This window comes from Prionailurus viverrinus, chromosome C2, assembly GCF_022837055.1.
Source record: "Prionailurus viverrinus isolate Anna chromosome C2, UM_Priviv_1.0, whole genome shotgun sequence".
NCBI lineage: Eukaryota > Metazoa > Chordata > Mammalia > Carnivora > Felidae > Prionailurus > Prionailurus viverrinus.
Window position 1 is genome coordinate 43,121,492 of NC_062569.1, and position 15,390 is coordinate 43,136,881.

Below are 15,390 nucleotides of genomic sequence, written 5' to 3' on the forward strand. Positions count from 1 at the left end.
TCTCCTCAAACTACTTTCTGGAAAGAAGGGGATAAAATAACTAACAAAGTAATATAATTACCTGAATTATAACTGCAGCCATGAACTTCAATTCAGTTCTCACAGTAGTGCCCAGTATTTTCATATAAATCAATCTGCAAAATAATAAAAAATAGAAAAACACAGGAGTCAACTACATAAAAAAAAATTAAAATAAACAAAGGAATTCTCCAGCATGCGTCATACTGATAGTATTAGTCCAAATAAGTTGGTTTGTATTGTAAGCAAAATCTGAAAAATACGAATATGGACTCAGAGTGAATATTCTACACTTGATCTTAGCCAAAAGGCCGAGAAGCGATCAGAGTGAATATTCTAAATGAGCTAAATGATAGATAGAGCACAGTAGTTAACTTAGCAAAATTGGGTCTAAATTATTTGCCTCCAGTGACCCTTGAGAAGGACTTATTTTTGTGGTTTGAATATAAAAAGCTCAGAAATGCTAATCATCCCATCTGGAAATTAAAATCTTAAAGTGCTAGATTAATGAATGTTCCCAGTTAGCCCTTCCATGCAGAATAGTAAAGATGTTGTGAATTTGTTTTGACCAAAGTGATTAGAATTTTTTTTAACATTTCAATACTGAGATTGAAGAAGCCAAAAAGATGCGCTATAATTTAGTAACACACCAATCTTTATTGAAACACAGAATGCCACTAAGTTAAGTATATAATGTTACTAATTTTAGGAATATAAGCTTTTCGCAAATTTGGAATCATAAAAATAAAGCAGCAGCCTTCAATGAATTGACCTTGTTTTCCTTGAAAAACACATTTAAAAAATTTTAAGTTTATTTATTTTGACAGAGCACAAGTGGACGAAGGGCAGAAAGAGAGGGAGAGAGAGAATTACAAGCAGAAATTAATTACTAGCGCAAAGCCAGATGCAGGGCTCAGACTCATGAAACCACTAGATCATGACCTGAGCCAAAGGCAAGCAATAGTCAGAAGCTTAACTAACTGAGCCTCCCAGGCGACCCGAAAAACGCATTTTTAAATTGCGCCCTTTTCTACCTGCTTAGCATTTGTAAACAGTACAATGTGGGGACATTGTGTAGTCATTTTACTTTTTTTTATAAAATATGAGATAATCTACATTCTTATATCAGTCAACCTAATGATTGTTGAGGTTTCATGTAGAATTATTACCAACTTACTAAGTAAGCACAGTATAAAGTATTTGGCTTTTAAAACAATTTTAAATTTTGATAAGTACTTAGGGCCCCAAATGGAATGATCATTTCTTCCCTTCAACTACAGTAATATACATACTGGGAAATAAAGAAGAAATCTAATTCTACTTTTTATACATGTAATAAGTTTGGGGCCTGGGGGGGTAACAGGACTTACATAGTCCCTCTCGCTTAAAGATCTCATGGTCCAGTAGGGGGAAAGATATTATTAGATAATTAATCATAATTGTGATGAGTCCAACTGAGAAGTAATAAGGGTGCCCCCACACTATGTAATACTATAATTGGCAATGCCTCACTTAGTCTTGGAAATCCAGAAGGCAGATTAAAGGAAGTGAAGAAGAAAAAATGAAGGAAAAGGGAATAGCATGGAATGAGGCCTTGTCCAAGGCAGGAAGTGGCACGACCTGCCAAGAACTTGAAAGACAGCTCTGTAACTGGGGCACAGAGATTTGGGGGAGAAAAACTGGAATGAAATCTATTTCCTTTCTCCATCCTGGTAATGTTGGAGAAGTGAATAAAGTACGCCAAAGATGGCCGATGGGGCTAAAACGAACTCTGGTCTCTAGCTTAGAGACCCCTCCTCCGGGTTCTTCTTCCTTCGTTTGCTGCATGAGCAAAAACCCCCACAGACATGGAAGCTGACGACTATAAATTACCCTCCCCACTGGCATTTGGGGCTCAGATCTTTGGAGAAATGGTCTCCTCTGAGCCTGCCTGTGTTAAATAGATCTCCAATCCACCAAGATCTCTGAGTGCCACTTGGTTTTTCCACCAGCATTCCAGCCTGGTTCCGTAATAGTAAGACTCCAACCACTTTTCCTTTGAGTAGTGTACCTACCTCCTCCAAAATATTTTTGCTTAAATCCAAACTACACAGAGCAACCAGAATAATTTTTCTTAAGCTCATTATTTGTATGATGGTATAGTCCTTCACCATCTACTTGATCTTACAGTTGTGTCCTGCCTCTCCCCACCTCAACTATCTGTGAACTCATCTCCTCCAGGTCTCCCTGTAGCCACTCTACTCCATACTGACTCCCTGTTGCACATTCAGGGACTTCACACTTGTTTGCTTTTAGCTAAGAGCAAGCAAAATCTTCACGGTGTTCATTCTCTCCTTTCATTCAACTCTACTCAGATGTCACCCAAACACTCTTATCAGACTCTCCTCTACCCCTCCATCCCTCCACATCCTTTTTCTTCACAGCACTTAACACAACCCAACATGTTACATCTTGATTTTTTTTTTACTGTCAGTTATATTTTAGAATGTAATCTATGAAAGCAGAAATTGGTTTGCTCTCTGCTATCTCTCTAGTGCATAGAACAATGTCTGACCCATAACAGGGCTCAATAATATTGCTTCAATGAGTGAATAAATGGAAGGGTCACCTAGCATGCCCTTAGTCTAGCATTCACTAACTGTGAGGCAGCATAGCATAGAGGCTATGAGTTCAGTCTCTGAAGTTTGGACCACCTTGGTTTAAATTCTACCCTGGCATTTATTAACAAACACTTTAGGCAAATCATCTAAACCTTTTACCCTCAGTTTTTTCACGTGCAAATTAGGAATTAGAACAATAGTACTACTTCAAGTTTGTTTTGCTTCGTTTTGTTTTTGAGGGTTAAATGAGTTAAAATATGTAGTGTTCAGCACAGAAGCAACACAGTTCCAGTGTTGCCTCTTCGCTATTTCCATTCCTTCTTTAAGCACCCTCCCTCCCGTGCTTGAGACTCCAGCTTATTCCCAAACACTATAACATGATTGTAGCAAAATCAGTCATTTTGATATTCTTCACATACAAGGTGACCATTAGCACAGAAAGTGACTTAGAATGAATTAGAAAAGGTAATTCTGTGAGTGGATGAATAGTAAAAGTTTCCTCTTCTACGCTGATGAAGATTTCCCATAGGCTACGGGAAGGATCTCAACCTCTACTCCTTCAAGCAGGTGTCCTATGCAGCATAAAATACACAACTTTACCCTGCTCTGCCAATTCCTATCCTCTCACTTCTCCCAAAACGTAAGTAACACAAGCTTTAGCAACAGCATCAGTCAATATAGGCAATGACAAACAATACCCAAATCTCAGTGGCTTAAAAAAATAAAACATCATATATTCCTTCTTTGGTGGCACGTTCATCTCAGATGATCAGGGAGACTTTGCTTAGTTTTGTTTCTCAGGGTCTCAGACTGAGTAACCAGTATTGTGCAATTTCCCACATCAGAGGGAACAGAGAGCTCTTGAGGGTCTCACAGCAGCATTGAATACATTAAATGCTCTGGCACATATATATCTTCTCACAATTCATTGACCAGAATTAGTATCATGATTCCATCCAATCACAAAGTAAGAAATTATGTTCCTACCATGAGCCTGGATTATGGAGAACCAAAAATATTTGGCAAACAGTGCTAATTACTGCCATACATAGTAAGTCTATGTGTCAGGTTGCTCTTCCCTAAGCCTGCCCCATCTCTGTCCTAGGATATAACAGCAATGTTAAGTCATTTACTTGGGCATTATCTCCCAACTATTTTCATGTCCCAAACTAAACTTATCTATTGAAAACAGTAACTGATCTTTCACAGGTACTCTTATAGATAGTGCATGGTCTTATGCGTAGAAAATAATTAATAATAACAATAAACCGTAATTTGTTTTTTTATATATATGAAGTAGTGAATTCACATGTCAGCCTTAGCTCTGAAAGTTAAGCGTTTTATTCTGGGCTCTACAGAGAAAAAGAACCAATAATTTACATATATAGGTACATATAAAATGAGATTGATGTTTATTCTTGAGAGAGAGAAATAGAACACGAGCAAAGGAAGGGCAGAGAGAGACAGAGACACAGAATCTGAAGCAGGCTCCAGGCTCTGAGCTGTCAACACAGAGCCTGACGTGGGGCTCGGACTCATATACTGAACCAAAAAGTCAGATGCTTAACCCACTGAGCCACTCAGGTGCCCCAAGAGGAGATTTATTATAAGAATATGTTCCCATGATTATGGAAGCCAAGAAGGCCCACAGTTTATCATCTGCAAACTGGATACCCAGGAAAGCCAGTGGTACAATTTAGTCCCAGTCCAAAGACCTGGGAATTAAAGGGCCAATGGTGTAAGGCCTACCCAAAATCTGAAGGCCTGAAAACCAGTAATGCTGATGTCCAAGGGCAGGAGAAGATGGATGTTCCAGCTCAAGAAAAAGAGCAAACTTGCCCTTCTTCCATCTTTTTGTCCTATTCTAGTCCCCAGACTAGTGGTTTATCACATATCAACGTCCACTCTTACCTTCCTCCCTGCTTAAACTATTACCACTTAAAAACTCCTATTCCATAGTCGAGATCTAGGTCGTCCCCGTATCTCTGTTTCCCTTTAAAATAAGTTGTCTTTGGGGCACCTGGGTGGCTCAGTCGGTTAAAAGTCTGACTTCAGCTCAGGTCATGATCTCACGGTCTGTGAGTTCAAGCCCTGCATCGGGCTCTGTGCTGACAGCTCAGAGCTTGGAGCCTGCTTCAGATTCTGTGTCTCCCTCTCTCTCTGCCCCTCCCCTGCTCATGCTCTGTCTCAAAAATAAATAATAAAATTTTAAAAAATTAATAAAAAAATAAAATAAGTTGTCTGGTCCCATTATTACCAATCTATACTTCCTGGTCACTTGAAGCCATGCCAGTCTGGATTTTGCTCCTACTACCTCACCAATATACCTCTTGTCAAAGTCACAAATGACACCCACATCTATAAATCCAAAAAAAAAAAGTACTTGGTTCTTATTTAGCTGATCTTTTAGTAGTACTGTTTATCATTTTCTATTTTCTTGAAGCATTTCTTCACTTCACTCTTAGGACTCTTTCTTGGTTCTCTTCTAATCATCTACCCCTTCATTTTCATGGCATTTCATTATTAAATATAGAATTACCATATGATCGAGCAATTCCATTTCTGAACATATACCCAAAAGAACTGAAAGCAGAGTCACACAGATATTTGTACACCCATGTTCATAGTAACATTATTTACAATAGCCAAAAGGTGGGAGCAAAGCAAGTGTCCAATGACTGATGAATGGATAAACAAAACATGGTATGTGCATAAAATGGAGTATTATTCGGTCTTAGAAAGCCAGGATATTCTGACACATACTATGATATGGATAAACTTTGAGGACATATGCTGAGTGAAATAAGCCAGGCACAAAAGACAATTATTGTATGATTCCATTTACAATGGTACCTAGATGGTCAAATTCATAGAAACAGAAAGTACCATAGAAGTTGCCAAGGGTTGAGGAGAGAAAGGGAATGAGGAGTTAGTGTTTAGTAGGTACAGAGTTTAGGTTGGGGATGATGAAAACATTTTGGAGACGGATGGTAGTGAAGGTTTCACACAACATGAATATACTTAATGCCATAGAAAATGCACTTAAAAATGGCTAAATGGAAAATTTTATGTTGTGTGTATTTTACCATAATAAAGAACATGTTGCATTTTCCATATACTTTGAAGACAGAGCCCAAATCTGCAGAATTTTATGTGGGTATGAAAGAAAACGAGGCCTGGATTTGGTCCAGTAAAATAAATGGGAAGACTCCAGGAGTTGAACATCTGGAGAGAAAATCAGAAGTTTGGTTATGACATTGCGAGATTGAAGTGAAACAGGCATATGGATTGTTGTAACTGACCAGTTTTCCTGCTTCTGCCCTTGCCTTAAAGCCTAATCTCAACAAAGCAAAGAGTAAATCTTATAAATTTAAGTCCAAGTGTTCACACTTCCACTGAAAATCCCCACTACATCCCTACTTCATTCACAAGACCAGTGCTCTAACCCCTGAGCTATGGACCCTCTACCTCATTCAGAGTAAAATATAGTTTTTTTTACTTTGGCCTGCAGGGCTCCACGTGACCTGTCTCCCTGTGATCTCTGACTCTTCATGTCACTTGCTACACTCCTGCTGCACTTGACCTCCTGACTCTTTCCAGATCATCCCAGCTAGACTCTTATCTCGCATCCTTCACATCTGCTGTGTCTTGCGCCTAGAAGTTTCCACTTCCATGACGCTGTCCAGCTATTGGCATGTTTATACTTCAGAAATTTCCATTTAAATAGCATCTTACTAGTGAGGCTTTCCCTGACAGCATAAAATAATAACCCTCCCCTTTGCCATCCCCCTTGCCTGGTTTATTTTTCTATCTACCACTTATTACCAATGATATATTTATTTGCATGTTTGTTTACTGTCCATCTTTAACCTCATAGGGTGTGAACTCTAGGAGGTCAGAAACATTCTTCTAATTTCACTAACATCTCCAGTGCATAAGAGTATCTTATCTGATATATGATAGCTTCTCTACATATTTGTTAAACAAGCAAATAAATGAATGAGTCTTTTCTGACCATTCCAGAGACATGTTCAGAACTAATTGCTCCCTACTCTTAATTTGTAGTAAAATAAGAACTAGGATTGCCCTGCTCATCTCTGCACTGTTTTCTTTCATTATTTGCTATATAGTCCTAAGTAGATTGTATTACCAACACCACACCTAAAATAACTTAAATATCCAGTCATTATCTGCATTTCCAATTGTTTCATGAATGTAACTTTACAGTTTGTTGAATCATGATCCAAATGAGGCCCTTACACTGACATTGCTTGATAGGAATTTTATGTCTCTTTTCAAATTTCCCTTGTATCTTTTTTATTATTTTCTCTTTGGCTTACAATTTGGCTTGCAATTTTTTGTTGTTGTTGAAGAAATGGAGTTAGTTATCTATAGAGTTTTCTATAGTGTGAATTTCACTAATTACACCCCCATCATGAGGTCTGAAATGTTCCTCTGTCCTCTGTATAAGTTTGTTGGATCTCAAGCCTTCATCAGACTCCAGTCTGGATTTTTTTTTGTTTGGCAACACCACTGTAAATATGCCCTCCCATCAACCAGCACCTCCTGTGTTCTTTTTGCCTTTGCTTAATTCCTTGACCATTTTTTCTTTAACAGAAGTATATTCCTTCTACTCATGTTTTTATGCTTTTACTATATAGACATGCATCCATAAATAGCTTATTTCATATTAACATAAACGTTGGGGCGTCTGGGTGACTTAGTCAATTAAGCATCAGATTCTCAGTTTGGGCTCAGGTCATGATCTCACAGCTTCGTGGGTTTGAGCCCTGCATCAGGCTCTGCACTGACAGTTTCACGCTGCCTCTGTCTCTCTCAAAATAAATAAATCAACGTTAAAAATTTTTTTAAATATATTAACTTAATAGCATATTTATGTTATCACAAATGGTACTATATTTTATGTTTGATACAGAAACTTACTTTTCTCAATGTTTTTCCCTCATCTATGAAAACTTATTTCATTCATTTTAGTAGGCATATAGTATCCCAGAATATGAATATGCCATGATATGTTGGTTTCCAATTTTTAGTTCATGCTGTAATATTTGGTGTGCACATGTGTTCACCTAGATAAAGGATTGCTCGGTCCTACAGGAGGCATGTTTCAAACTTCACCATACCTTGTCAAATTGCTTTCCAAAGCCCTCATACAAATTTAAGCTCTCACAGGCACTGTTCTCCCAAACCTGCGCTAATACTTGGCCTTGTCAGACTTTCAATTTTTGTTGATCTGATATCTATAAAATGCTTTATCATTTTTCATTTCCTTTGCATTCTCTTATTAATGAATTTGATCACCTTGATATGTTTGTTGGCGGTTCAGGGTTCTTCTGTGAGTGACTTCTCCATATTGTTTAGCTGTTTTTGCTGCCTGAGATTTAAAAAAAAAAGTCTTTTCCTTTATTAATTTATCGGAATGCTTTATTCTGCAAAACAATCCTCAGCTATTGAATTGAAAATATCTTCTCCTAGACTTTGTCATCTCACTGTGCTTATGCTGTTTTTTTTTTCTTGTCAAACTGTTATTTCTCCTTTAAAATTTGTACTTTCATAGCTTGTTTTTTTTTTTTTTTTTTTTTTTTTAATTTTTTTTTTCAACGTTTATTTATTTTTGGGACAGAGAGAGACAGAGCATGAACAGGGGAGGGGCAGAGAGAGAGGGAGACAAGATCGGAAACAGGCTCCAGGCTCTGAGCCATCAGCCCAGAGCCCGACGCGGGGCTCGAACTCACAGACCGTGAGATCGTGACCTGGCTGAAGTCGGACGCTTAACCGACTGCGCCACCCAGGCGCCCCTCATAGCTTGTTTAATAAACCATTACCTTCCTTAAAACTATAAAAAAAGTCTCCTATATTTTTCTTAAAGATTTTAGATTCTTTTACTCAAATTTGTCTTTAGTCAATTCTATTTCTTTCCTATGATCTATGAATCTCCTTTTGATTTTTTCCATATAGATAACCATATTGCCCCCAAACTGATCATTGAACACTCTTTCCTTTTTCCCATTGATCTGTAATGCCATCTTTGTGGTTTACCAATTTCCCAGATGATGGTGAGTCGATGTCTGAGATCCCTATTCGATTTATGAAATTATTTATCCTTATATGTAGGCACTATTTACAGTTTGAGATGAAAAGTCCATAAAAAAGAAAAAAATAATTTAACTAAGAAAAGACTCAGCCAAACATTAATGGTCCTCTCATAGCTCATTTCTCTATTTCCAGCCATCTACCAATAAGCTACTCCCATTTTAAGAGATCACTTCATCCATTTGTATGTCCTAGTGCACTTGCCAGAATCCTGGAATAGCTGCAAGCAAACACACATTGTATATTCCCTCTCTCTTGGACAAATTCCCCACCTAACATCCTCTCCCCCTGCCCCTACCCCCACCCCTGGCCTAGCCAGTCCCCCTTACATATTCATGGCTCACATGAGCCCTGCACATGTCACAGTTCACCAACTTCCCTGGATTATTCACTTGGTTTTCTTCCCCCATGAACATTTTTTTTCCCTGTTGCCTGTGAACTCTGAAATACGTGTCACGACTGAAGAAACGATCGACATAATATTACAAATCTGGAAGTGTTTATTGAAAGGCATATCTGATAAACATTGAACATTTGTGGTTCAAAAATTATACCTTAAGCAGAGAGTAAAGGCAAATGTACTTATATAATTTAAATGTAAAAACTCTACCAGAAATGAAGGTTTCTGTAAGTATTTCCTTTCGATTCCTTTTTGGATTTATCTATTTGACCTCCTTTCTAGTCTCTGACATTTTTTTGGCCAACTTAGTACTAACGTGTTATCAGTCAAGCCAGCAAAAACAAGGAAATCCTATTGTAGGGAAAAAAAATTAAAGGCTTTAAAATATTGTTGATTGAGGAACATAGAAAACATCATTTAAAAGCCTTTTAAATTACCATTCCCTCCGTTGCTGCTAAATTTCCCTTTGTCTCATTTCATGCAGCTGGTCTGAATGATGACAGAGTGGTTTGTGATTATGTGGGTGACATTAGGCGCCAGCTGAAATGGACACTAAAGGAAGAATCCAGCATCCTGCATTTATAATTCCTGCTACATTTGGCATTGCACCAACTTTACAAATATGCAATCCCCCTCCCCCCTCTTTTTTTTTTTTTTTCTGTAAATCCCATGGCCAATGAATGCTGCTATGGCAACGAAAGCAGGGAAAGCCAGGGGGGCCTTGGCTATAAAAAGAGTTTTTAGAGCATCATGGTAACTGGGAGCCTAGTGGCAGACTCTCAGGCAACCATACATTGTTAAACATCCTGTCTAGAAGCAAACGCGTCCACCAAATTTATTTACCTGTGTTGTCGAATCACTTGCTACAGAATTCTAAGGGCTCTTATTGCTATGATGGTTTTCATTTTCAATTATTGTATGGTTCATTCAAATCACACAGGTACATTTCCAACAGTTATAAGAAGCTTCCTAAAATAGACTTTTAGAAACTGAGCACAGCTGTCAAAATAATGTTATCGCCTTCAAGAATCTGTTTCGAAGATAGTTATTCCAAAGAAATTTAAAAGTTATATTCCTATATTAGCACACTAAGTAGTTCATACCAGTTTAGTAAATCAAATATTCCATACTGCTAGCTTAATAAGATGGGGAGTCATGCATGAAATGACTGCCAGGTTAATGACATAGGGAGCCATGCATGGCATGTATTTGCATATAATAGCACAGAATGTTCTCCTAAATCCTTTAAATTACTCATCAATTCTTAAACAGGCATTTAACTAAATCCTCATTGAGAATCAGGAAGAAAGTTAAAAAAAAAACAAAAAACACCTACATATTTGAAGTAATTAGATTGGAGCTAAACAAAACCTACCTAAAGGATTATTTTTGGTTGGAAATTCTAGCCGTGGGGAAAGGGTACCGATCTGCATAAAGAAACAAACACATCTCCTGGACCAGGGTAAGGCACACAACAGCAGCCACTGTTTCCCATCACTGCCTCTATCATATGCACAGTGAGCACAGATCAGAAGTTTCACCACTAGCCTCAGAAATAAAGATGTATATCTAAAGCAGTGCAAAAAATGTAGATTGAATCTAGAATTGTTTATTGTGTACAGTGTTTTGATGGGCCCGATTCTGAATAAATCAGCAGGGATTTCTTTCACTTGACAACCTATATATTTAAGGTATTAAGGAACGTCTTTACTCTCAGATCACTTTGTTTTTACTGGTTGTATAATCTTCTACACAAAATAAGCAGACTTCTTAGAATCAGAACAGTTATAAAACCCAGCTATCAGAGGAAATCAGCAAACACTCATGTCACACAAAGGCTATTTTCACTATTTGAGAGTGATGGTCTACCAATAGCTTCGTGAATACTCACAAGTATTCACTGTGAAATGAGATGTATATTCAGCTCTAAAACCAAAATTCATCCAATGAAGAAAGGAAAAGAGAAAAAATGTAATGACTTAGGTCATTGGTTTTCTCTTCCTACTGTGTCTAATGGCAACTAATCTGTGAGTATTAATTCTATATTCAGTGCATCTAGTGCATTATTTTGTCCTCACAATAATCTTCAGTGTACCATTATCTCCATTTTACAGATAGGGAAACTGAGGCTCATAAAGGTTAAGTAATTTGATCAAATGAGAAGCTGGAGCCAGGATTTAAACTCATTTAATTTAAATCCCATTCCCTTTCCACTAACTACACATCTTTCCACTGCATATTGATGAACAGAGAATAAGCTTTGTCTTGAGAGAATAGAGGGAATAGGCTTAAGAATTTTCTTAAAGAGCGTCCTTGATTTGCTAGATTTCTTACACTGTCGTCATTCGCAGTCAGTGCTAATACAAAAGAGAAACGAATGCCATCACCAATCACTTCTCATGGTACAGCAACTCTCTCTGGGAGTTTTGGCTGTTTTTAGCAGATTGATTATATGATGTATTAACAATAGGGTGCGTTTTGTAGCTAATATTTAAAGCCATTCTAAAGTGCAGTTCTGGAAATATAAAGCAAAAGCCCACTCACTGACAACAGAGACAGAAAGTGTCTATTCACATAGTCTATTTACATATGGTCAGTGGGTTGGCATAAAATCCATGAAGCAATGTTTCCTTCCAAGTGTAGCACTTCCTTAAGTGTTCATTACGTCTGATTGGAAAATGAGGTCTTTTCCAGTAAGATGGGTAGCACTGTTGTCAAATAAAATAGTAGCCATAGCTCTAGCATCTGTGATTCTGAGTAAGGTGGGTTTCACAGTCATCTGCTGAAACATCAGTGAATTACGGCACTTACTTAACATCCATCCAATAAACATAACTGAATATTTTTTAGTTTGTAAAATGTAGTTGCACAAAACCATAAGGAACCAGGATGTTGTTTCTACTTGACTCATAAGTTGCACACAAAGAATGGAGCAAATTACAAACATATGAAAGCGAATAAAGCAAGTTTTTCCCCTTTCAGAGCTCAGAGTCGAACGGAGGCAGCTCCCTCAAACATTTAATCCTCTGGATTCTACAACATAGAGATATTGGAGCACAGAGAGATAAATTTAGCCCAAGCAGAGGTGGGTGGCAGGGAGGTCAGGAAAGGTTTCCCAGGTGACATCTAAGTTGAAAATGACAGGATACAAAGGACTTAGTCGGGCAAGTGTGAGAGAGAAAGCATAGAGTGTCAGTCAGACTTTGGAGTGAAATCCAGCCAGAAAAACACAGGAATTATATGCAGCTCAGGAGGCCTGGTGAGGCAATAGTCGTGTCAATACCCAGGCAGTGTTCAACTCTAGAAAACTCTATAATGGCATAAATGTTGAAACTCAGCACTAAACTAAGCTTTTGTTAAATGTAGTTACAATGGGCATGTTTTCTGATCCAAACACAGCGGGATAAATTACTTGACAAGATTGACTATCTACAATGGGGTAAACTACTGAGGTCTGATTTTCTCAAAAACTCTGAATTACCTAATTATTGTCAAAAGAAAGTCGATTTAATTTGAATTAAGTAATAAATTACTCATACTTTGTGTTCCTCTTATAGTCCAGAGACACTAGTTTCTTGTTGGTTTAACTTTAATTTTATTCTTAAACTGCAAATACAAAAAATTGGATTACTCATGATCCTCGATTCATACTTAACTATAACATGTCCTATTTCTTCCTTTTGTCTACTTATTCTTTTGGCAACATAGTAACCACATGAAAACCCACCACTCCAAAACAAAAGCTATGACCTACATAACCTACATCTAACTTTACAGTACTCTTTACCAACAACCCATCACCTCAAATGAGATAACAATCATCCTGAGTCCTATTCATTATTTTTTATGTAATAAAATTGATATAATAAATTGAGGCACTATTACTAATTAATCTGGGTGGGCAGTCATAAACATGAAACACATGCCACTCTTACAGACAATTCATTAGAATGGATTTTATTATGTGTATTTTGACCCTTGTCAATTACTTTAAGCTTACAGGCAATTAGAAAGAAACTGCTTCAACAGTTTACCTCACTGTACACAATCCTGTCAGCTAAATTCATTAGATACTCAATATTTTTTATTAGTGAATATTCTGCTTAGATCAATTAGAGTTTGTTTCTGCTCTCTCTGCATATAAGGATGATAACTAGTGTACTTTCCCAAACTGTAAAAATAAAAATGTACAGAAGAAAGAAAACTTAAAAAATATAAAAGAAGGTAGAAAAAAACAAAACATAATAGAAATATGGGGAATAATAATTAGAAAACACAAAGCAGTATGTCAGAAATACACCCAAATATATTAGTAAGCACAATAAATATGACTGGGTTAAACTTAGCTATTAAAAGACTAAGACTCAAAAAAATGTCTAAGACTCCCAGATAGAATTTTTAAAAATTCAACCATATGCTATTCTATTTACAAGATTCCAATCAAACACAGAATAACATATAGTTTGAAGATAAAGAAATAGAAAAAATATGTTACCGGAAAATTGTAACTAAAATCTCAGCATTTTTACTTGGTATCTAAAAGCAATTATTAAACTTGTACCCCATTTATTCTCACCTCTGCCCACATTTCTGTACACTGGGTTTAATTATCATACCCATTTTTTATTCCAAATAATAAAGCTCCTTGCTTTGTTAGCTGGAATAGGAACATTTTCATTCCTAAATTTTCCTAACACCTCAATTGAGTTAAATTGTTAATCCCTATCTATAGAACACATATTGTAGTAAGAAGGGTGAATCCTAAAAAAGTGGAAAAAAGCTGAGCTCAGAATCTTCTTATCTTTGATCTTCCATTTTAATGTGTGGGAAAAACAGAGTTGACATTATATAAATAAGAGCTTAGGAAAAAGAACATGGACTCTCAAACCAAACAGATCTGGGTTTGAATCCAAAATCTGCCACTGACTGGGTATATACAATGAATAAAGTCTTTAGTTTTGCCTAGCCTAAGTTTCCTCTGTATAAAATGGAAATGAACATCTCTACTTTTAGGAGTTTTATAAAGATTTAATGAGATAATTAATCAAAGTAGTTGTTCTCAACCTAATTGGAATCACCTGGAGAGCTTTAGAAAGTACTGGTGCCTGAGTCCCTCCCCCAGAGATTCTGATGTAATTAGTCTGGAATAGAACCTGCACATTTTTTTAAAACTATCCCTGTGATTCTAATATAAAGTCAATGTTGAGAAGCACTAAACATACAGTCTAGCCCACCACATGGTACAGAGAATGCATGCCAAAATTGTAACTAGGATGATGATGGTAATGATGATGATAAAGCTGATAAATTTCAGCTACGAAGCTCAGGCAGTGACATCGACCTAGGCTGATTATTCCTCTATATAACTCAAGAAAAAAAAGAAGCCACTTAACATGGAGGTTATCAGAAACTTAGAAAGTATACATATATGTTATTTCATAACTCTTAACTTCTATATAGCCTATGAGATAAATATCACACTGATTTTAGGAGTGAAAATTACTCAAATAGTTTAATTGCTTTGTAAAGTAGACATGATAGGAAGTAGCTAAACCAGAATGCAAATTTAAATTTCTTTATTCCAAATTCAGTACTGCTTGTATTATGCCACAGTTGTCTATAGGGGGCAAAGGTAGAGTTGTCCTTCAAAGACAGAATTTACAGGAGACTTCCTAAGCTTAGAAAGCACTCCTGAAGTCACGTGATGCTTGGAGCAAAGGGTACAATTACTACAGTCACTAATGATCTCATTAGCTTGTGAGTGAAGCCAAAGACTATTTTGTTCATCATTACTCAGCTAGTGATTTGCACAGAAGTTGGCATTAATTAGTGCTCAAAATGTTTGCTGAATGAATATTAGAATGGTCTAAATCAAATTACATTTAACAATTTAAGGAAAAATTAAAACAAAACAATGTCAATATCTGAGAATAAAAACTAAATATGTATTATTTTCAATTAAAATTAATGACCATAAGAATTTATTCCAAGTGTATTAATCAAGAAAAACACATAGAGCAGAAAACAGAAGTCATTGCTTTCTTCTTCTCTCTCTCTCTCATACACACACAAACAAACAAACCTGAACCAAAGGATATTATTTAATATATAAAGGTATTATATATAGTGATTTTACAATTATTTAACAAACTGGGGCACCTCGGTTGCTCAGTTGGTTAAGCATCCAACTTCGCCTTAGGCCATGATCTCACAGTTGGTGAGCCTTCATCAGGCTCTGTGCTGACAGCTCAGAGCTTG

At 36.8% G+C, this 15,390-nt stretch overlaps 1 pseudogene; it reads right to left on the bottom strand.

Moving 5' to 3' along the window:
• Positions 1-242: 242 nt before the first annotated feature.
• On the bottom strand, positions 243-341 carry LOC125175925 (uncharacterized; annotated as a pseudogene).
• Positions 342-15,390: the final 15,049 nt, after the last annotated feature.